The sequence below is a fragment of the Jaculus jaculus genome, chromosome 18, assembly GCF_020740685.1.
Source record: "Jaculus jaculus isolate mJacJac1 chromosome 18, mJacJac1.mat.Y.cur, whole genome shotgun sequence".
Taxonomy (NCBI): domain Eukaryota; kingdom Metazoa; phylum Chordata; class Mammalia; order Rodentia; family Dipodidae; genus Jaculus; species Jaculus jaculus.
This window is the reverse complement of record NC_059119.1, coordinates 19,924,279-19,945,934: the sequence shown is the minus strand read 5'-3', so window position 1 is coordinate 19,945,934 and position 21,656 is coordinate 19,924,279. Positions and strand designations below refer to the sequence as shown.

The 21,656-nt window shown below is 54.3% G+C and overlaps 1 protein-coding gene across 3 annotated transcripts in view; it reads right to left on the bottom strand.

The window, feature by feature from the left end:
- The window catches only part of Zmiz1 (zinc finger MIZ-type containing 1), a 233,118-nt gene that overhangs the window by 159,064 nt on the left and 52,398 nt on the right, over positions 1-21,656 (bottom strand). For all 3 annotated transcript variants that reach the window (XM_045137145.1, XM_004657993.2, XM_004657992.3), the window contains exon 3: positions 3,858-3,939. The gene's annotated coding sequence lies outside the window, so the exon portion shown is untranslated. The remainder of the gene's footprint in view (positions 1-3,857; positions 3,940-21,656) is intronic.

The following is a 21,656-nucleotide window of genomic DNA, read 5'->3' as shown; positions in this document are numbered from 1 at the left end:
CAACCCCCATGCCCATTCACAGGGCACCTCTTCTCACTCTGTCCCAAGGGAGGGGCAAATTGTCTACCTACCTAGGTTCCATCCAATCCCCAGCCTGAGAAGTCTCCAGTCCCTCTCCCTGTCTACTTCTCAACACCTTCACCAACGTCAGCTCCTACAGAGGGGCCAACCATGGTCACCATGTGGGACCCGAATGCATCAAGCCCTTGTCCCGCCAAGCACGTGCCTGGTTTCAGGCCTCAGGGTCCCACAGCACTCTCGATAACACTGCAGGTTCTTTCTCCAGAAAGGGACAAGCCCAAAGACTCTGCAAGTGGTGAGTCCCCTGCACTGAGAGCTGTAGGGCCCGAAGTCATTCTGCTGCAGCGACAGGGTGGGAATCCTCACTTCAGCTCAGGTCCTGAACATCATGAGAAGGAGAGTGTGTGTCTGAGCTCCTGGGAGGCCGAATCTGCACCTTGAGGTTCCACTAGCCCTGTCTTGGCCCAGGGAGGCCACTGCTGAGGAGACACAGAGCTGAAGCCAGGGGAGCAGTGGGAGGAGACAGAGATACATACACACAGTCTCCTGTCCAAGGCAAAGAGCGCTGGGACCAGTGGTCAGGCAGCCACACACCCCTGTCCCTGCAGAGGTGGCGGCTTCCTTCAAGATCCAGAATCCAGGGACTAGGAAGATGGGGGGATGCTTAGCTCAGTGGGCAACGTGCTGGCTACAAAAGCCTAAGGACGTGAGTGCACCTCCTCACTTGCAGCCCCAAACGGCGGGTGTCATGGTTGGCGCATGTCTGCAATCCACCAGTGCTGAAGAGGCAGAGGGCATCTCACTGGCTAGCTAGTCTACCTGAACGGGTGAGCTCTAGGCTCAGCAAGAGACCCTATCTGGAAGAGCAGGGAGGAGAAGGCTGAAGAGATGGCTTAGTGGTTTAGGCACTTGCCTGCAAAGCCAAAGGGCCCAGGTTCGAATTCCCAGGCTCCACGTAAGCCAGATGCACAAGGTGACACATGCGTCTGCAGTTCACTTGCAGCAGCAGTACCCATTCTCCCCCCTCCTCAAATAAATAAAGTTTATATGTGTGTGTGTGTGTGTGTGTGTGTATAATTTCTTTAGAGTCGGGAGGAGAATGATTGAGGAAGACACTGGATATGAACCTTTGGCTACCAGATGCACAAGCACATACATGTGCTAACACACATATGAACATGCATACCCACACACACCACCCATGAACAAGGATCCACACCTGCTTAGGAATTCAACAGGGAGCCTCTGGTGGCCTTTGCCCCGCGGCCAGCTTACCAAGCGACCTCCTTGAGCCCCATGTTTTGGACAAGTGCTTCAGGCAAAGTGGTCCCATGGGCCCAAGAGCCTGAGGCAGTCAGGAAGCTGGAAAGGCCTGGGACAGCTTCCCACAAAACAGTGAAAAGGTGGTTTAGTGGCTTGGTGGGGGCCTGCAGAGCTGGCCTGGGCTAGGCCCTCACACCTATGTGGCGGAGGGGAAAACTGGTCTCTTGTCCTTTTCCAACACAGCTCGTTGGTGGAAGCCTTGGAGCCTCTGTGTATGTTCCCTTTGCCTTCCGTACCCTTTCCTACTTTCCTGATAGCATCTTCTTGTCTGTTCGGTCTGCTCTGCTGTCCTCCACCTCCCTGCCTCCACCCTCCCATCTCCATTCCTGTCCCTTCCCCACCTGCGCTCCTCCCCAGGGCCAGATGGCCATGACTCAGACTCAGGCTCCTAACCCGGAGCTCTCCACACACTTCGGTGTGACCTCATCACCCACAAGGCTTGCAACAGCAGCTACAAACAACTCCCAAATTTCTATCTGTCTCCAGCCATGGCCTCGGCCTTCCAGATACTATCCAGTCTCTCCCTCTGTGGTTCAGAAACACCACACCCTCCACCTCCACGGAGCCAGAGCAGCGAGCCAGCCTCCCTCGCCATCCTCCCGGCCATCTCCCTTCTCCCCAGACTCAGCCCCAAATCCACCAGCCTGCCCTCACTGTCTATAGCCCTTGGGATCCCCCACCTGAGTTCAAAGCATTCCTGTTGCTAAGTGGTCACCTCTTCACTGGTACCCTGGGTCCAAGCCACCACATTCCCCCGCAGCCCTGGATTGGGTAACAGCCTCCAGCGATCTCTCTTCTTCTTGCTTGTCCTCTGCATGGGTGCCTTCTCACCCTGACTCACTCCTCCAGTTCCCTTCTGAGCACCTGCCTCACTCCGCCTACTGTTGGCTGCACTTGGGTCTCTGAGCTCACCAGAGGCCTTCCCCTACCCTATAGGCTCAGCTTCCTTTCTATCTTCATGTCACTCCTCAAAACCCAGCATAGGAGCTGGAGAGATGGCTCAGCAGTTAAGGCACTTGCCTGCAGAGCCTAGCTATGTGAGTTCAATTTCCCAGTACCCACATAAGGCCAGATGCACAAAGTGGCATGTGTTGGGAATTCATCTGCAGCAGCTAGAGGCCCTGGCGCGCCCATTCCCTCTCTCTCTCCCTGCAAATATATATATTTTAAAATACCTATCATCAATAGACACACAGTATCCTTACTTCTTAGGCATTCGCTGTTCATGCTTCCTCAAGAGAACAAAAGGGGCACGGGGAGAGAGGCAGTGGTTGATTCCCTCACTCTCCCTCGTCTCCAGCAGAACCGACACACAGCCTGGCTTGTCTCACAGTGCAGACACTGCACACAGCTTCTAGCAGCGCTCCACGGAGGGAGGCTGCCTCCATGGCCCTGAGTCTGCATCCAGTGCATGCTGGGCCAGGGCTGGAGCAGCTCTTCCGGCGCCAGCCCTTCACTGTAGGCCTGGGGCAAGAGGCAGTGACTGAGGAATGAATGAAGTAGGGAGTGGGCGACGTGCTTTCTGAGTGAGTATGAAGACGCGTAGCGGATAGATGGGCGGATGGGTAGGTGGACAAATAGGTGGGTGGGTGGATGGACATGTGGGTTGCTGAATGGAAAGGTGGGAGGGTGGGTGAGTGGCTGAATAGATGGATGGGTATGAATAGAAACAGGCAGATGAGTGGATGGATGAATGCATGTATGCACACATGGGTACCTCGGTAGATAGGTGGGTGGCTAGATGGATAAGCAGGTAGGTAGATGGATAGTTGAGCAGGTGACAAAAATGCATAGGTCAGTGAGTGGACAGAGCAGAAGACTGGAGAGATGCACGGATACATGAGTAAGTGGGTGGCAGGGGACTGGACAGATAGCACAAAACGCTGGTGGTGGTTTGGGGTTCTCTGGAAAGGATGGGCCACACAAGCGCAGTGTGGAATGAGCAGAGATCGTTTCGGCAAATAAGATCAAATCGAGCCGCTCTGTCGTGGCCTGTGACCTCTGGTGAGCCTTGGTCTCACGGTCTGATCACACAGAGTGACTCCAGCCCAGGGATCGTGGGGAGATGGCTTTCGGGTTTGAATGTTGCCGCAAAGGGGACCACAGCCCCAAGTCTGGGGAAGTATGTCTCTGGCTAGGTCTGTCTTAGTCCTTTCTTCTCCGGCCCTGCTGGCCTGGGAGCTATGTCCTGCTACATCCACAAGTGTACAGTCCCTACACTCAGGGACCAAGCTGGACAGGCTGCTAACGCGGCTCGCCTCCAAACCCAGGTGGATGGCTGACAGAACCCTGGAGACCTGAAGCAAGCAGAGGCCATGAGCACCGTCACCCACTGCACAGACAGACAGACTGCACCACGGATCTGTAGTAGGGGAGACATCATGTGGGAGTCACAAAACAAGTCCAGCAGCTGGGCCCACCCATGGCTCTGGCCCAGGCTCTTACTTCCTGACCCCAACAGGGAGGAGAAGGTAGTGTGGTGTGGCCGTCGGCACCTCAGGGCGCTGGTTTACCTTTCTGGATCTGCAGCTCAGTGATGGATGGTGGCTCCTCTCACAGCATCGGGCTGACACTCACAGCCCACCTCTCTTCCTCCTGGGGACACGGGAGGAGACAGAACACGTGTGAGCGGCCTGGGACACAGACAGCCATGCGTTCCCGCTCACTGTGGGTAATCGTTGTGGCCTTTGGGCCACTTAAGCCTGTCCAGACGCTTGCTTTATCAGAACCTTCTAGCCCAGAGAGCTATAAGCTGACTCCTCCTCGTGGGATGTTTCAAATCATGTGTCTATTGTGTGTGTGTGTGTGTGTGTGTGTGTGTGTGTGTGTGTGTGTATGTTTTGTTTTTGTTTGTTTCTTCTGGGGAGATCTGAGAGCTCTCTCGTGTTGACTCTCCTCTTGGTGAGGAAAGCAGAAAAGTCATCACTTTCCTGTGTGGCCCCCAGGCACGGGGGCAGGGAGAAGGTGTCAGGGTATTTTTAGCTAGCATACAAAGTCCTTTCCCGGTCTCACTGTGCCCTGCCTGGCTTTGGGGAGTTATCTCCCATGGCTGCTAGCCCGCAGCCACTTCTAAAGCCACTCTTTGACCCCTGCCTGAATTCTTTCCTCATTATGAACGGCTCACCAGACCTCTGATGGACACTTGGAGTCATGTGAGACGCAAGTGCACCTCCCCGGGGAGCCCAGTCCCGTCCTGTGCACCATCAGGGCACTGTATTGCCTGGCCAGACCCAGTTTATTTTAAAAAAAAATTATTCATTCATTTTGATATTTTATTTATTTATATAAGATAAAGAGAGAGAGGTAGAGAGGATACCTCTCGGTGCGACGGGGACTCTAGCTACTGCAAACAAACTCTAGACACACGCACCACCTTGTGCAGCTTGCTGACATGCGTAGTGGAAAATCAAACCTGGGTCCCTAGGCCTCGCGGACATGTGCCTTATCTGCTAAAGCCACCTCTGCAGCCCACATCCAGTTTAAAACAGACAAAAGCCCGAATTCCCATTTACTTGATGTTCCCCAAATTTCAGGCTTTCTTCACCCTTCAGGGTCCTTGGTGGGAGCTGAGCCCTCCTTACAAGATGGCTCACTAAATATTCACCATAACTTCAACTTCTCAGTTCCACCAGGGTCAGCCATGAAGTCAGTAGTTTGACACATAGCAATGCACCGCTCGTATGATACTTTTATAAATATATAACCAATGAAATAAAAGTGTAGTTTCTTTCTGGCACTAGCTCTAGAATCTTATCACAGTTTGCCCAGGCCAAGTTCCTGAAACTCACCACAATGAATCAACTCTTCAATGTGCAGGAGAAAGAGGTTAGGGAGGTGGGCTGACAGGGCCCAAGGGAGATGACAGGGCAGAAGTCACACGGGGTGCTGGGGGGCTTGCGGCGGTACTCCTCGTTCTAGACCAGCGTCACGTGTGAATTCTGCTGTGACACTCTCAGTGGAAGGCACAAGGCCTCCAGGGCATAGGGCCTCCACTACAAGATGGCATCTCTTTGCCCAGCATCCCGAGTCCCTCTTCGGTCATTCCTTCAGGCTATCTAGGGCAGCAGCGGGGCAGCAGGGGCTAGAAACATCGTATCCTGAATAGTCCCAGAGCCCTACGTACAATCTGTAGTCCTGGTCCTTGATCCTGTGGTCTTAGGGGACAGCCACCAGCTCCCCCCCCCGCGGGTCTCTGTGTGCGTGTCTTGGGGTCAGACCCTCAAAATGTTGGTGGCTTCACAGCTCTCTGTCATTCTGCCCTGTGGGCTAGTGACCCCAGGTGGGCCCCTGGCTGTTCCCAAGCGCCGCTGCCCACCCCACCTTCTGAGAACAGGATGTGGGTGTCAGAAGGTGAGGACAGTGTGGGTTGGGTGGGGAGTGGCCTCGGGGGGGGGGGTTGGGACTTCCTGAAGCCAGATCGGTTTACCACAGTCAGTTGGGCTCAGGACCGCACAGCTGTGAGTTATAAATGTCCCTCTCAGGGCAGGATCTGGAGGCCCTGCCACTGGTGAGGCATCCAGGGTCCATGGAGCCCACCCAGGGGCCTTTCCAGACAACTGCCCATTCTCCAGGGGCCGTTCCCACATGCCAAGTCCTTGTGGTCCCTGGGCTAGCTGCACTCCTCCTTCTATGATGGCTGGTGAGATGGGGGGCGGGTTAACCTTGCTTTTCCATGCCCTCTCTTCAACCTCCAAGTGTGAACTCCGTGGTCCCAGCAACACGACAGCTTCTACAGGGCAGTGCCAGTCCCAGGCCCCTGCCTGGCACTAAAGCCTGGCCTTGGCATACAGCCAGCCACCCAGTGACAACTGTCCAACTCAGTGACCTACTTCCCATGGCCATCTTCCTGTGCCCACCTACTGGGGAACACACTGAGCAAGGGAGCAGTGGGAGGGGTCCTGGCCTGGGGTGCAGGGCCCAGAGAGAGCGGGCAAGGCAGGACTGGGTACCAAGCCTCTGCACATCTTGGCAGGAGACATTCCGAGGACCTCTTCCTCCTGTGGGCGCGCCGGGGTGTTTCAAGCTGGGCTTAGACTGAGGTACAGAGTATGGCCCGTAGCTCAGGGGCCAGGTTGCACACGGCTGAAGTCACTCCAACCAGCGGGCCAGGCCACTGAGGTAGGAACACAAGGCTATGGTGGCCGAGACACAGTAATTGATATATTGTGGAGTTCAGCTTTACAGGGACTGAATGAAGCTCACACAGTTTGAGGCCTTTTAAAAGTTATGTAAAATTACCAATATGTAGTCAGGGAGAAAAATACCATAACAGATTCCTGGAGCCTTAGGAATCCAAGCCCCATTCTCACAAGCCCTCTTTAAACGCTTTCCAAAAACTGCTTAGAGAGCAGGGCTGGAGAGATGGCTTAGCAGTTAAGGCCTTTTCCTGCAAAGCCAAAGGATCCCGGTTAGACTCTCGAGGATCCACATAAGCCAGATGCACAAGGGGACCCATGTGTCTGGAGCTCGTTTGCAGTGGCTGGAGACGCTGGTGCGCCCATTCTCTTTCTCTTTCAAATAAATAAATTAATTAATTAAAAAAATGCTTACAGTGAAGAGGGTCCTGACTGCATCCACTCAGGGTCTCCCAACCTTCCATCAACTTCTTGATTTTCCTAGTAACTCCTTCTCTAACTGTCATAGTGGTAATGAAACTTGGTAACACCTAAGTGCTTTATGGGAATTAATTCATTTAATCACTTCACAGCCCAGGAGTGACATATTGTTCCCAAATATTAACTTTGTTTGTGTGCGAGGGTGTAGGCGAGGGGTTGACTTTGGGTGTCTTTCTCAATCTGTCAACTTACACAGGCAGGCTCTCTCACTTGAATCAGGAGCTTGCCAACTCAGCTAGCCTAGCTAGCCAGTCTGCCCCAGGGACCCCTTGTCTCTGCTTCCTGAGTGCCAAGATTACAAGCTGGTTGTCACACCTGACTGGCCTTTCATGTGAGTGCCAGGGATCTGATCTCTAGTCCTCATATTTGCCGGACAAATGCAAGCACTCGTTTTATTATTTTTAAAATTATCTTTATTTTTATTTACTTGCGAGCAGAGAGACAGAGAGAATGAGAGGGGATGGACTGGGCACACCAGATCCTCTGCCCACTGCAAACGAACTTCAGATGCATGCGTCACTTTGTGCGTCTGAACTTACATGGGTACTAGGGAATCAAACCCAGGCCGTCAGGTCTTGCACTAAAGGGCCTTTAACCGCTGAGCCATCTCTCCAGCCCAAGTACTCATTTTGACATGAGGAAACACAAAGAACTATCACATGAAAAAATCAGCATGAGGTCACACAGCCAGGATATGAACCCAGACAGACTGGCACTGCCCTGTGGCCACCTGTCCCCTTGGTGACCATTCTAAGTGGCTGGAGAGTACTCCCTCCCTGAGGACTCCAAGAGCAGGAACCAAAAGCACATGCTGGGCAAGCCCAGTCACTCTTTCATTCATGGACGAAACCATTCATTCAGCCCATCAGGCACCAATACCTGGACGGTGTACCCCCACCCCTGCACCCACCTCAGTCTGCTGGGGCATGCTGGCTCCTATGGTTGGGCAGAGGTGAGGACTACCTCCATTTGGCAAGGATGGCTGGAAGGGCTTTGGGAGGGAGAGACCTTAGAGATGAGATGGGCTGGTTCCAAATGGACTCCAGAGTGGTGGTGGGGGAGGGGCTGCTCAAGGTCACCCAACCTGGCTGCTTCATGTCACAGATAAGAGGCAGCTGGAGAGGGGGGATGTCCAAGCGTCGCAGTAACAGTGAGCTCTATGAGGTCTTTGGCCGGCCTTCTGGCGAGCAGGGTGGGTTGCTGGCAGCACAGGGTAGTGACTCCGGGTGCTGGAGCCGGGGGTGGGGGGGAGTGTAGGGGGGAGGACTGGGAGGGCAGGTCAGCTGGTGGCTCCTGGCCAGTTGCTGGTGGCAAATGGCGATGAAGGGGGGGAGCGTAGAACCTGTGGCAGGTGCCTCAGACAGTGTCCTTTTTCCTCCACCTACCCACAGGGATTCCACGTTTCTACCAGAGCCATCAAAGGCCCGTGGGGGGTGGTGTCAGACAGTAATGGGGTCTCCTTCTTCAGGCAGCATAGGGTGGCGGGGGGGGGGCATCGCAGGACTGCCTCCTCATGGCTCCACTGCACACATCCCCCAGGAGCACTTTGCACACGACTCTGAACTTCCTCTCTACCCCTGTCTCCTATTGGCCAGAGGAGAAGACTGACGTCCTAGAAGGCAGCAAGCAGAACCAGAGCCCTGGCTGGAAGTTTCCAGAGCCAGGAGGCTGTCCAGCCCTGACCTAAGCTCTCTGGGTCATCTCTGGAGAGCTAGCATCTTCACTGACCAGGACAACACAGAACAAGGGGCAGGCAGGGACTTCATGACCAGTGACCTACAACCTAAAACCACCAGGGAGGCCAGCGAATGGGCTCTGCCCTGCTTGGAGGGACCATGTGCAGGGAGTCACTTCACAGGGCCTTCAGGACAACAGTGCCGTCCCCTCGGGACTAGTGATTAATATCCTGTGGACCTGGGGCTGGGGAGAGGCTGCCAAGGGATGCTACCTGCCTAGGCTGGGGCAGGGGTACTTGAGGTTCAGGGGGTACTTGTCCAGGACCACCAGGCAGGGCCTAAACCTCTGCACCCCTTACACTGAGCCTGGCTCTGAGTTGGACCCTCCTCTGGTATGCCCCTCCTGTGTCCCCAGACACTACAAACCCATCTGTGTTCCACAGTAGTTACTTATATAACATTTTGTCACTTTTTTCTAATATTTTATTTATTTATTTTTTTATCTGGTCAGGAACAGGCAGGCAGAGGGAGGGGGATGGGCACGCCAGGGCCTCCTGCCACTGCAAATGAACTCGAGACACATGTACCACCTTGTACATCTGGCTTTATGTGGGTACAGGGGAATTGAACCTGGGTCTTTGTGGTTTTGCTAGCAAGTACCTTAACTGCTGAGTCATCTCTCCAGCCCATTTTAATCATTTTTTTATGTATTACTTTACTTTAAAATTTATTTTATTTTATTTGACAGCGAGGGGGGACAGACACAGAGAGAGAATGGGCACGCCAGGGCCTCCAGCCACTGCAAATGATCTCCAGACATGTGCGCCTCCTTGTGCATCTGGCTTACACAGGTCCTGGGGAATAGAAACTGGATCCTTTGGCTTTGCAGGCTAGTGCCTTAATGGCTAAGCCATCCCTCCAGTCCTGAATCACTTTTTTTTTTTTTAAACATACGTGTGTTCATATGGAGGCCAGAGGCCAACCTCAGATGTCATCCTTAGGAATGCCATCCATCTGTCACCCCCTTTTTTTAAAAATTATTTTTATGTCTTTTGTATTTTTTTTTTTTTTTTTGAGGTAGGCTCTCACTCTAGCCCAGGCTGACACTCTATAGTTCCCGGCTGGCCTCTAACTCCCAATGATCTTCCTTACCTCGGCCTACCCAGCCCATCCACCTCTTTTGAGACAGGGTTTCTCACTGGCCTGAAGGTCATCAATTAAACTAGACTTGAAGCCGGCCACGGTGGCGCACACCTTCAATCCCAGCACTAGGGAGGCAGAGGTAGGAGGAGGATTGCCGAGTTCGAGGTTACCCTGAGACTCCATAGTGAATTCCTGGTCAGCCAGAGTAGACCCACAAGCCTCCGGGATCCTCCCGCCTCTGCCTCCCCAGGTCTGGGATTACAGGCTTGTGCCACTGGCCTGACATTCTAGGCTGGGGCAGGGACCCCAAACTCAGGCCCTCATGCTGGGGAGGTTAGCACTTTACAGGTGGAGTTCTCTCCTCAGCAACTCTTTAAGTCATTTTAACTAATCACTTTCTTTTGACTTAGCTTTAATATCTTGTAAAATCATATAAATCTGATGTACTAATTACACATATACTTTTTTTTTTTTACAGAAAGAGGCGGGGGGTGGGGGAAGAGAGAGAAACGGAGAGAACGGGCACGCCAGACGCGTGCGCCCCCTTGTGTGCATGTGCAACATTGCACGCTTGCGTCACTTGTGCATCTGGCTATGTGGGACCTGGAGATTCTAACAGTTGTTCTTAGGCTTCACAGGCAAGTGCCTTAACCACTAAGCCATCTCTCCAGCCTGTGAATACACATTTATAATCACATGAAAATAAATACGTGATACTAGAATGTGACGTTCAGGCCTGCACATGCGTCCTGGTAGGCCAGTGGGAAAAGCCTGGCCGGAGTACAGATGCTTGGGGAAGGCAAGGCCCCGGTGGTGAGAAAGCCTCTTGTCAAGAGGGCAGGACTACTGTGGAATTAAGAACACCTGGCACCCAGGCCGGATGGAAGTGGGAGGCTGTGGGAGTTTCTAGAAGGGCTCAGGCGAGGCTACCTCTTTTTTTTTTTTTTCCCTAAAGGTTGCAGTTTGGGTCATAGGTCTCAGGCCACCGCTTGCAAAATCCTCCAGGAAGCAGATGAGAAATGGACTGACCAGAGTGAGGGCCACTGACTTGCTGGCAGGTACCAGGCCTCTGCTTCCTCCCACGCATAGAAACACGAACAAGGGAGTCTCCTCGCTCCAAGCGTTCCAACAACTGCAGCCCCGAGCACCCTTGGTGCCTCAGCCCTTCTCCAACACCTGACCAAGGACCTCCAGGTATCAAGGAGAGACAGGGCCATCCCATGTGACAGCTAGAAGATTAGACAATCAGCTAATCACCTGTAAATTCACCTCCCATCTTTACATGGAACAAATACAGTATTTACGTAAAAGTTGTTAGGAGTTCCTCTCTTTTTAATTAGCAGAAATAAATGCAACATGAATGGTAATTAGATGGCTGATGGATTCGGTAGGACAATTATGCCTGCAGCGGTGTCCCAGTCCTTAAACACGGCGCTCCTGGGAAGCAGCGGGCCCTATTTATGTACTTTATTTATAATAAACACACCGAGCAGGGGCGAGGGCTCTGCCTGGCCTCACTGAATTGTGAGGGTCCTGGCACGGGGCAGAGCCCAGCAGGGGAGGAGCCACAGTGCCCTGGGCATGGGGTGGGACTGTGGACACCAATACTGAGTCTATTTCAGGCCTGGCATGTGTCCCCAGGAGCTGGGAACGGACCTCCCGGCAGGAAGTGGGCTTCGGCAGGGCTGGTGGCAGCTGTTCTTGCCCTCCTGACTCTTCCCCTTCCCCCACCCGTCGCTCTTTCTCTCCCTGGCTGGTCCTGACCCTTCTCATGCTATGTCCGCCCCCCCCCACTGCAACCGCCTCCCCCAGTTGCAGAGAAAAGGGGATATGCTTTCTTACTCTTCTTGGAACTTGAAAGAAACTAGATCTAGGAATGCCACCGTGCTAAAACAACAAGATTGTAAGTTCCAGGCCACAGGGGCGCCCAGGGCTGGGAGGCCAGAGAGAGAGAAGGGAATTGGGTTTCCAAGTACGCACAGGGGGTTCTGGAGAAGGCAGGAAGTAATGGAGCAGAGAACTGGGGTGCTGGCGGTGGGAGGGGCGGGGTAGGATCACAAGTCAAGAGCTCTTGGGAGGGGAAGTATGAAGTAAGCAGGACCCAGACTGGACCCTGGAATGGCGGGGGGTGGGGGGGCGAGGAAAGGTCTGATGGGAGGGAGGCTCAGCCCCTTCCCAGTCACAGTGTCTTAGCTCCCCTCCCCCTCTGCCACAGAGCCACAGAGAGGGCCAGGTGGACAGGCCATTAGAGGCAGCTGGTCTGGCTGAACAGAGCAAAGGAAGCTAACCTGATTATAGGAGCAGGAGGCCTGTCTGGGGGCGGGGGTGGGGGGTTGGGGAGGCATTCGGGTGGCTGCCTTGAGAACGAAGAGAATAGGGCGGGCAGGGCCATCCCGGGGGTCCCCTGAGTAAAGGGTGGTTTCAAGAAGCCTGGGAGAGAGGGACAGCAATGGCTGCATCTCCACGCCAACCCCACCCAATGTCAGGACTGCCTGGGCTATGACCTTGAAGGAAGGGTTCCCCTCCTTGGGAGGCTCAGCTCAGACTCCAAAACAAAGACTCCAGTAGCCTGGAGGGGGAGAGGCAGCAAACTGGCCCCAGCCCCATCCTGGGGAAATCTGGGGGCAGGGGTCACCAGCACTCACTCCAAAGAACCGAGAGAGGCAGGGCAGGCCCTCGTGATCCAAGGACCTTGCCATCTCCGTCTCGCTTCTGCCAGCCCGCCTGTCTGCTTCATAGACTCCCGGGTTTGCGGCTGTGGGCAGCTGAGCCGAGATTCCTGCAAGATGACCGACTGGATCTTTCCAGTTGTTGGTGGTCTAGGACCTGGGCTTGAGCAGAGAGAAGCCCTGCTGGCGGAAGCGGGTAGGAAGAGTGTCTTCCATTCACGGTTAGCCTCCCAGGAGGAGCGCGCGGAACCTGGGTTACTATCAGTGCCGCCATCAGAGTAGGCGAGGGCTCTTCCCTCCTCCCTCCAGGGATTGCCCCCACTAAGGTGCCAGCCTCTAAACTGGGAACAGCTGCCCATGCAAAGGAAGAGCTCAGAGGAGCCGGCCAGGCAGGGATCTGAGCGTCAAAGCCCTGGGTGGTGCCTTCACAGCGCCTTTGAACGCTGCAGGTTCCAAAGGACTCTCAAAGGGAAGCTTGGTTCTTCCAACTCCAGACCCTCCCGTGCTGGTGGCTCTCTTCACAAAAGCAGCTCTAAGGGTTTTCACCCCAAAGCTCCAGCAGGTCTAGGGATGTAACAGCCTTCACTCTCAGGGACGCACTGTGGACTTGTAGGGAAGCTCAAGATCACACCTTGGGTCACTTCTCTGTTCTGGAAGTCATGCTCCTGCCTTGGGCCAAAATCAATAAATAAAAAAAAAAAAAGAACTTCACTATGATCAGGAGACAACCCTGCCATGACATTCCTTCTATCCAGAGCCTGGCTCAGGGTCTCTAACTGCAGGTGGCAGCTGGGGGGAGGGCAGCTGGGGGGAGGGCAGCACCCCCTGGAAGAGAGGCACACGCGAGGCTGCCTAAGTGCCTCTCCACAGACACACCGGGTGCCATTCATCAGCTGGTTTTCAGGGTTGTGAGAAATCAATGGCATTTGTGCTGCAAACTCATCATTAGGACGAGGAGGGGGAAAAAAAACCTGCAATGGAATTGATTTGTTTAAATATAATAACGCAATTTAACAGAGAACCATGGGGGGAGGGGCTGGGGGAAGGACCTGAGGAAACAAACAATATGGCCAGACAGCTCAGAGAGCCCAAGAAGAGCCAGCTGCAAACCACCTTCCCGCGTGGCTACTTGAATATAACATCAAACAAGGTACATGGGTGCTGTCACCCCGGAGACAGGTGTCTCAGATCTATGTCCCCAGGGGCCAGAGGATGGGCTCAGAGGCCCAGCAGGCTGCCTCTATACTACTGTTCTTGGTGGTGACTTTGTTTGGTAAATACTGGTTCACATCACAAACTATTAGGCCCTTACTGTGTGGCCCAGGCACCTGTACAGAAAACGAACGAATAGCCGGGCCTAGTCTGGAAGGTACTTGGTGTAGACGGGGTAATGAAGTGGCAACACAGGCCACTGAGGGATGGAACTGTGGGCAGTGTTAAGGCAGGATGACGGTCACGACAGAAATGAACGAATGTTCAGCCAAAGAACCAGTTAGAGCCTGTTTGGATGAAGACCACCGGCTCACGCAGAGGGTACCTTCGTGTCGTGATGTTGATGGATGGGAGCTGTTTGGGGACCCTGCAAACCCTTTTAATGTATTATTAATTGAATCCCACTCGCCTTGATGGAGGGGCTGTTGTTCCCCACATGTCACAGATGATGGCATGGAGGGTTACAGAGGCTGCAACGATTGCCCGAGGTCACACACCCCGAGCCAGCTCACTCACAGCTGATTCTCCTGCCGTCACTGAGAACCACCGGCCTTCAAGATAAACTGGCGAGACGTTCGACTCCCACCGAGCGCTAGGCCTCAAGCTACACCAGGCGTTCTACAGCAGGGGATTTCAAGGTGATATCTACGAAGAGTTTGGGAAGCACAGTGCAAGCCCAGGTCCTAGGCACACTGCACCCAGCACAAAGTTGCAAGCCAGAGAGATGTCTTAGTGGTGAAGGCGCTTGCCTGTGAAACCTAAGTACCCAGGTTCGATTCCCCAGGACCCACGTTAAGCCAGATGCACAAGGTGGCACATGCGTCTGGAGTTCATTGCAATGACTGGAGGCCCTGGCGAGCCCATATTCTCTCTCTCTCCAGTAGAATATTCAAAATAAATGCACCAAAATGAAGGTGAGCTTGGACTGGGCACAGAGCTGAACCCGCATCCAGGTACTGCGACGCCCATGTGATCTGAGTTGGAGTTGGGCTGTTGGGGGCCTGGATCCTTGGAAGAGGTTCAGAGAGCTTTGGCACCTCACTGAGCCAGGAGGCTTCCCCTGCCCCAGCTTGGAATTTGGACTTTCTTCTTGGGGGTAGTAGGAAGCCATAGGAAAACAGACGAGGCTGGTGGGGGGGCAGTTGGAGGGGACAGTGACAGAAGAGTCGTGAGGCCGGACTGCAGGAACAAAATGCTGAAGGGGGGGGGCTGGGGAAATGGCTTAGCGGTTAAGGCGTTTGCCTGCAAAGCCTAAGGACCCTGGTTCAATTCCCCAGGACCCATGTAAGCCAGATGCGCAAGGGGGCGCATGAGTCTGGAGTTCGTTTTCAGTGGCTGGAGGCCCTGGCGTGCCCATTCTCTCTTTCTCTTTGCCTCTTCCTCTCTCTCTAATAAATAAATAAATAAATAAAATATTTAAAAGAAAAAAAACGATGCTGAAGGGAACAAAAGTCCAGAGACAGAGGGGTAGGGGAGTGAAGGAGGAGGAGGTGTGTCAAGGGCAACGGTGGCTCCCCCTCCCCCGCCAGCCCTCTGGGCATGTGGAGACCCAGCCTAAGCACGCACCAGCTGCAGGCATCAATACGAATTGACCCACGATCCCAGAGAGCAGCGCCCTCTCCCCTAAGAAGCCTTGACCTGGGGAAGGGCACTGTGGCCCTCTAGTCACCATAGATTGTCCCCTCGGTGACCTCTCCCCTCTGCCAGCAGCACTCCGGCCCTGCACAGGGCTGGGGGTGGGGGCTCTCTCCACCTTCCTTCTTAAAGGGTTCCCGAGTTCTCCAGAAGGCTGATGAAGCCTCCTGTGCAAACAGTGGAAACTGAGGTTTGATGGGCAGCAGCCCAGGATCCATCTGGCAGCCGCTGGTATAACCTGGGCACGGTGCACACCAGTGTGCCCTAGAACGCTCCTATGGGTGGGTGAGAGATAAGAGCAGCTAGATGGGGCGACTGAAGCCAGCCAGGGGTCACGGGCAAGGGTTGCCAGTGCCCTACCAGGGAGTTCAGGACTGTGAGGTGTGGGAAGGGTGGAGCCCAGGCGGAGCCACCAAGTCCCCAAGGTGAGGGTGGCCCACATGGGCCTAGAGCCACTGTATTCAGCCAGAACTGGCAGTGATCACCTGCCCTATGTCACCAAGAGAGGACGACCTTCCAGGATTTGGAACTTGCAATGCTCTCACTGCCAAGGTTCCTGAAAGTTGATTCTGAATTTTGCTTTCCCGGCTCCATTCCTTTCAGACTGTGGGTGGCCTCACGAGACCCTGGGTTCCTCATCTGGAATGTGAAGCATATAATAGGACCTTGTATACGGAGTTTGGAGACTGAATTCAGCAATGCCCATGACGCGCTCGGCAGCTGACACTAGTCACTCAACACGGCAGGTGGTCACTGTCGTTACCACCAACTGCGCTGCCCCCAGCCACACCACCCTGAGGTCCAGCCAACATGGACCACGGACCAAGTACCACGCGCTTCCTAGAATCACACTCTCCTCAGTTCTGTACGTATGTTGCTGATTGCGTCCTCGCATTATTTACAGCTAGGGATCATGATCACCCCATTTTCAGATGAGGAAACTGAGGCATACAGGAGGAACCTGAGTGCCCAGGCTCTCGCAGCTGGTGGTGAGTCTAAACCCTGGAAAGCCACTTCTGCTTCCACTGGGCTGGGTCCAAAGCCAGCCAGCCACTGGATGAAGGCCAGTGTCCCCAGGCTTCTGGTCACACTGACGCAGGAAAGAGCTGATCTAACACTGGCTGAGAAGGCGTACAAGGCCACACTAGAGGTGAGCACTGCCGGTGGGCCAGAGGCCCTCACCTGGAGGGAAGCCAGTTGACAACCCTTAGCCTGGTCTTCTAGAGCTTCCCTGTCCTGTCCAAGCACATCAGTGTGATTTACTAGGTTCCCAGGGAAACAGAAAACTCTATGAGGTATGTGGGCCTGCCTTCAATTGCCCCTGGGGGCTCAGCTCCTTTTATTGTTTCTTTGTTCTTTTGAGGTAGGGTCTCACTTTCTGGCCCAGGCTGACCTGGGATTCACTATGTAGTCTCAGGGTGGCCTTGAACACACAGCAATCCACCTACCTCTGCCTCCTGAGTGCTGGGATTAAAGGCGCGCGCCACCATGCCCAGCTCTATTTCCATTTTGTGTGTTGGTGTATACGTGTTTATACGTGTGTGTGTGTGTGTGTGTCTGTGTACACTTGCACATATGCACACATGTGTGGAGGCTAGAAGAAACCCTAAGGCGTTATCCTTGGGGATACATTTCATTTCTTTTGAGACAGTGTCTCTCATTGGTTTGGAATTCACCAATTTAGCCAGTGAGCTCCAGGGATCCTCCTGTCCCTGCCTCCCAGTGCTGGGATTACAGGCACATGCCACCATACCTGGCTTCTTTACCTGGGCCATAGGGATCTAACATGCCATCATTGACAAGGACTTTACCAAGTCAACTATCTCTCCAGCCCCATGGGCTGAGTCTTTCTATTCACTGCTTGGGGGTATTCTTGCCACACTACAAGGTCAAGTGGTGGTGTACAGCTCAGAGATTAAAAGGTTCTGGGGCTAGAGAGGTGGCTCAGCGGTTAAGGTGCTTGCCCTACAAAGCCTAACAACCAGAGTTTGATTCCCCAGTGCCCACGTAAAGGCAGGTACATAAGGTGGCGCACACATCTAGATCTTGTTTGCAGCCACTAGAGGCCCTGGTGTGCCCATTACCCCCTGCCCCATGTCTCTCTCTCCTTGCAGGTAAATTTTTTTTAAGAGTTTAAAATGTAGGTAAGAGGATGGCTGTGAGTTCGAGGCCACCCTGAGACTACATAGTGAATTCCAGGTCAGCCTGAGCTGAGCTACAGTGGAACCCTACCTCAAAAAATGAAAAAAAAAAAAGTTTCTATAGAGCTTGAGAGATGGCTTAGCAGTTAAGGCGCTAGCCTGCAAAGTCAAAGGACCCAGGTTCAACTCTCCAGGACCCACATAAGCCAGATGCATAAGGTGGCGCATGTGTCTGAAGTTCATTTGCAATGGCTGAAGGCCCTAACGTGCCCATTCTCTATCAGCCTCTTTCTCTCTCTCTCCCTCCCTCCCTCTCTCTCAAATAAGGAAAAATCAAATATTTTTTAAATAATATTTTTATATAAAAAAAGGTTCTGTATAACATCCAGCCCAAAGCAAGGCTCCTTTTCCATGGCTTGTATGACAGAATGGACAGGTAGCCCGGGCAGTGGGAGACCACTCTGTATGTCTGGATCCAGCACAGACAGGAAGAGAGGTGAGGGGGCACTGGATGACTCTAGTGGGGAGTGGCACAGCCACCGCTCGGAGCCCAAGGTATGGCCATCCTTAGCAGGAAGTGCTCACAGGGAGGCAAGGTCAGGAGGCAGAGTTCAGGCAGGGGCATCCCTTGATACCTGCAGGACCTGGAACGCTGGCAGAGAGAGACTCCTTCCTTAACTAGGAAGCCATGCACGCAGTGTTTTCTCAAGGAAAAAAAAAAAAAAGGTCACTGAGGCAGGTGGCATACCCAGGCTGGGCAGAGTCCTGGGGAGCTGGCCCTGGCTATTTTTAGCATCTTGGTACAAGAAGGAGGGGCCCTCTTCCCTCCCAGGTAAATGTCAGCACCCCTGGCAAACGTAGCCAATTAGAGCAACTGAAGCCAGGGAGAAAAGAGAGCACAGAAGGGGGAGAAGGAAGGGGGAGGGAGGGAGAGAGAGAGACAGACAGAGAGAGAGAGACTGACTCTACCTCTTGCTAGCCTCCAGCAGTTCCAGCCAGCCAGTGGCCAGCCTCAACATATAGTATAAGTTGCAATGATTCCCCAGAGCCGCGCCCTCCCCCGCCCCCCGCAACCACCATCGGTAGAGATACTCAGCTTGACCTTAGCTTGGCTGTGTGACCATGGCCAAGTGTCATTTCTTCTCTGCTCTAGTTTCTCCCACTGGAACAGGGCCCACGCCCAGCTGGAATTATGAGGGTGACATGAGTCAGAGGTCATGAAGAGGCTTCGAGTTCAGGGACTTTTGCCATCCCCTATCGTGGGTGGCGGTTGTAGGATTCCAGAAAGAACTCTGAGCTTCCTGGACAGGAACCTGGGCCAGCTCCGGGCTGCTGGGGGCCTGATTTGGCTACTGTGCACAAGGCTGGGCTGGGGGCAGGGAGGGATTTGCACGATCCTGGGTACGTGGGAGACCAAGGAGCCTGTGGCCACAGCCTGGCGACAGCAGAGAGGTGAGAGCCAGGCAAGCCGGCGTGGGTCTCTGAGGCTTGGCAAACACACAGAGGGTGGGGACCGAAGAAGGGACCACCTGGGCGGACACAGGCAGCCTCAGGGCCTGCAGCCCTGCAGCTGGCTGGAGCCCGGCGGTGGCAAGGCTCCAAGGCTCCAAGGCACCTCGCCTGCATCATCGGGGGTTGCGCCACCTGCTACAGCTGTGGAGGGCTCAGCGGCTCCCTGCTGCCAGCCTCTCCCAGAAGGAGGCACTTAGTAATAGGAAGGATGGGGGGTGCCTGGTGCAGGGCATGCTTTGAACCTCCTCTGGGCTCTGAATCTTGAGCCCGGAGGCTGGATAACCCTGGGAGCCAGCATTTCATCCTCCTTGGCTGGCCCTGATTGTCCAACCCTGGGAATCTCAGGCCAGCAAGCAGCAGCCAGACAGAAACCCTTGGTTCCTCTGTAAGCTTCCTCAGCCATCTGCCCGCCCACCACCTAGACAACACATCTCTCCCTCAGCAAAACAAATAAATAAATAAACTCACCACAGCTCACACCCCGCTCCCCAAAGGCAGATATTATGGCCACAGCGCAGCCCAACAATGGTTTCCTGGTGCCTCCTAAAGCTCAGAGGAGATCTAAGGGAAACTGAGGCACAAAGGTAGGATGGAAAAGCTGCTCAGAGACCATAGGAGATTTGAAGCAAAGTACAAGTTGCTTTCTCCTGGCCTCTGGGGGCTCTGGGCCATCTCTGTTTGTTTTTCTCCCCCTACCCACCTGGCCCTCTGCGCAGCCTGCAGAGCTCTTCCCGGCTTGAATGCCAGCGGTTCACATCACAGTAGGGATCATTCTTTGTGCCTGTGTGCTTACAGGTACACACAGGCCCTAACCTGCACATGGAGGCTGGAGAATAGCCTCAGGGCTGTTAGTCCTGGAACCTCCATCTTCTTGGAGACAAGAGTCTCTCTTGCTTTGCCACAGCCAACACCAGGCTAGCTGGTCCATGAGCTCTGGGACTGTCCTGACTCAGCCTTCCATTACCAAGTCCAGTTTTATACGGTTCTGAGGAGTGTGAACTCCGGTCATCAGGCTCGTGTGGCAAGCACTTTTAAACAATGAGCCATTTTCCCTAGCACTTGAGGTCATCATTATTTATATATTTATTTACTTATTTATTTATTTGTTGGGGGGGCAGACAGAGAAAATGGGCACATTCGTCACTGCAAACGAACTCCAGACGCTTGCACAACCCTGCGCTTCTGGCTTTACATGGGTACTGGGGAATAGAACCTGGGCCCCTTGGCTTTGCAGTTAAGCACCTTAACCGCTAAGCCATCTCTCCAGCTCCTGGGCCCATTCTTTAAGCCTCGCTACAGCCCCATCTCCTTTGGGAAGCTTGTCCTAGGTCTCAGGAACGCTGCCCTGGGACAAGCAGTCCCTCATCTCCAGCACTCAGGACCATGGTACAGTCCCCGATCCCCCACGTTCGCTTTCCTTCCTCTCCTGGGCACCTTAGCAGCTCTCAAGCCTTGGCACAGGATGAGCTGCCAGCCTTGACCACCAGGCCTGTGACTCCAGCCCTATCTGGCTCAGCGGAGGAGGGGGTGGGGGCAGTAGTGGGAGAGCCACAGTGGGAGGCGGTCATCACAGGCAGGTTCCTGGATCCAGGCTCAGGGCGCCTGCGTGCTCGGGCCTATTCCCGGAGAGCCTCTATTGGGGGCGTCTGAGCTTTCCCGGCCTTCCTCCTGTCTCCGCAGTCTGCACCTCTCTGAAAACACGCCGCTCCTGTCATCACTGCTGTCCGTCCTCAGTGCCAGTGGCAGCGCCTGCCACGAAGTCAGACTAGATCAGACTAGACTGCTCGGCTGCAAGGCCTGAGTGGCGTGCTGGGCGACTTTTGAGTGGAGCCCCATCTTTGAGCCTCAGATTCCCTTGGGGTATGGGGAGCTGAGCCAGATGACCTCTGAACCCCCTGGCACCCTCCGGGGAGAGGCTGTGGCTTCCAGATGATTCAAGAAGACAGCCAGCCCAGTGTCTGCTCCTTCAGTGGGAGATCCAGGAACCCAGGACACAGCCAAGGCTGTCTACCTCAGGTGTGTGGCTTGGGTGTGTGACTCACGGACAAGAGCAAGGCAAACTCCGGAGCTTGGGATGATCTGGGTATGCAAATCTCAGGGGGAAGGAGGAGCTCTCGCAGCCCGCGAACCTGTGTGAGTGTAGACACACAAGCGGGGAGACACCCTGGGATGGCCAAGGGGACCCGGACTTGCTCACTCCCCCTGGGAAGGATGCTACTTGCTTGAGCCTCTCACGGCTATCACAATGATGCTGTGTGCGTGTCCCTAGGCTGGTCTCTGGGCTGCTCTGATCTCTGCCTTGTCCCTGAGCTGAGGTGAGGCCCCCGGGGGGATGAAAAGGCAGGTGTGTAGATGGTGACAGATGAGGGTGGCACTTGGCTTCCCCTGGGATCCCCATCTTGCTCTTTTGGGCAAGGCAGGCCTTTTCTTTCCAGGAAGGTGCTGAGGACTGGCAAGCCCTGATGGGGCCCAAGTGTCCGGGCTGTAAAACAGACCAGCTCCAGCCCTGCTGCTGTTCCTACAGCCACAGTCTTCGTGAGACGAGGTTCAGGCCGCCTTATGTCCAGCAGGAGAGCTGACCCTGAGAACTGACCCCTTTCACACTGCTGCGAAATAAGCCACGCCAAGCAGGGCGCCGGCCTCCAAGGCCCAGGAGAGCTACTGTCCATCCCGCTTCCAGCTGCTGCTCTGCGAGGCTTCCTGGCCAAC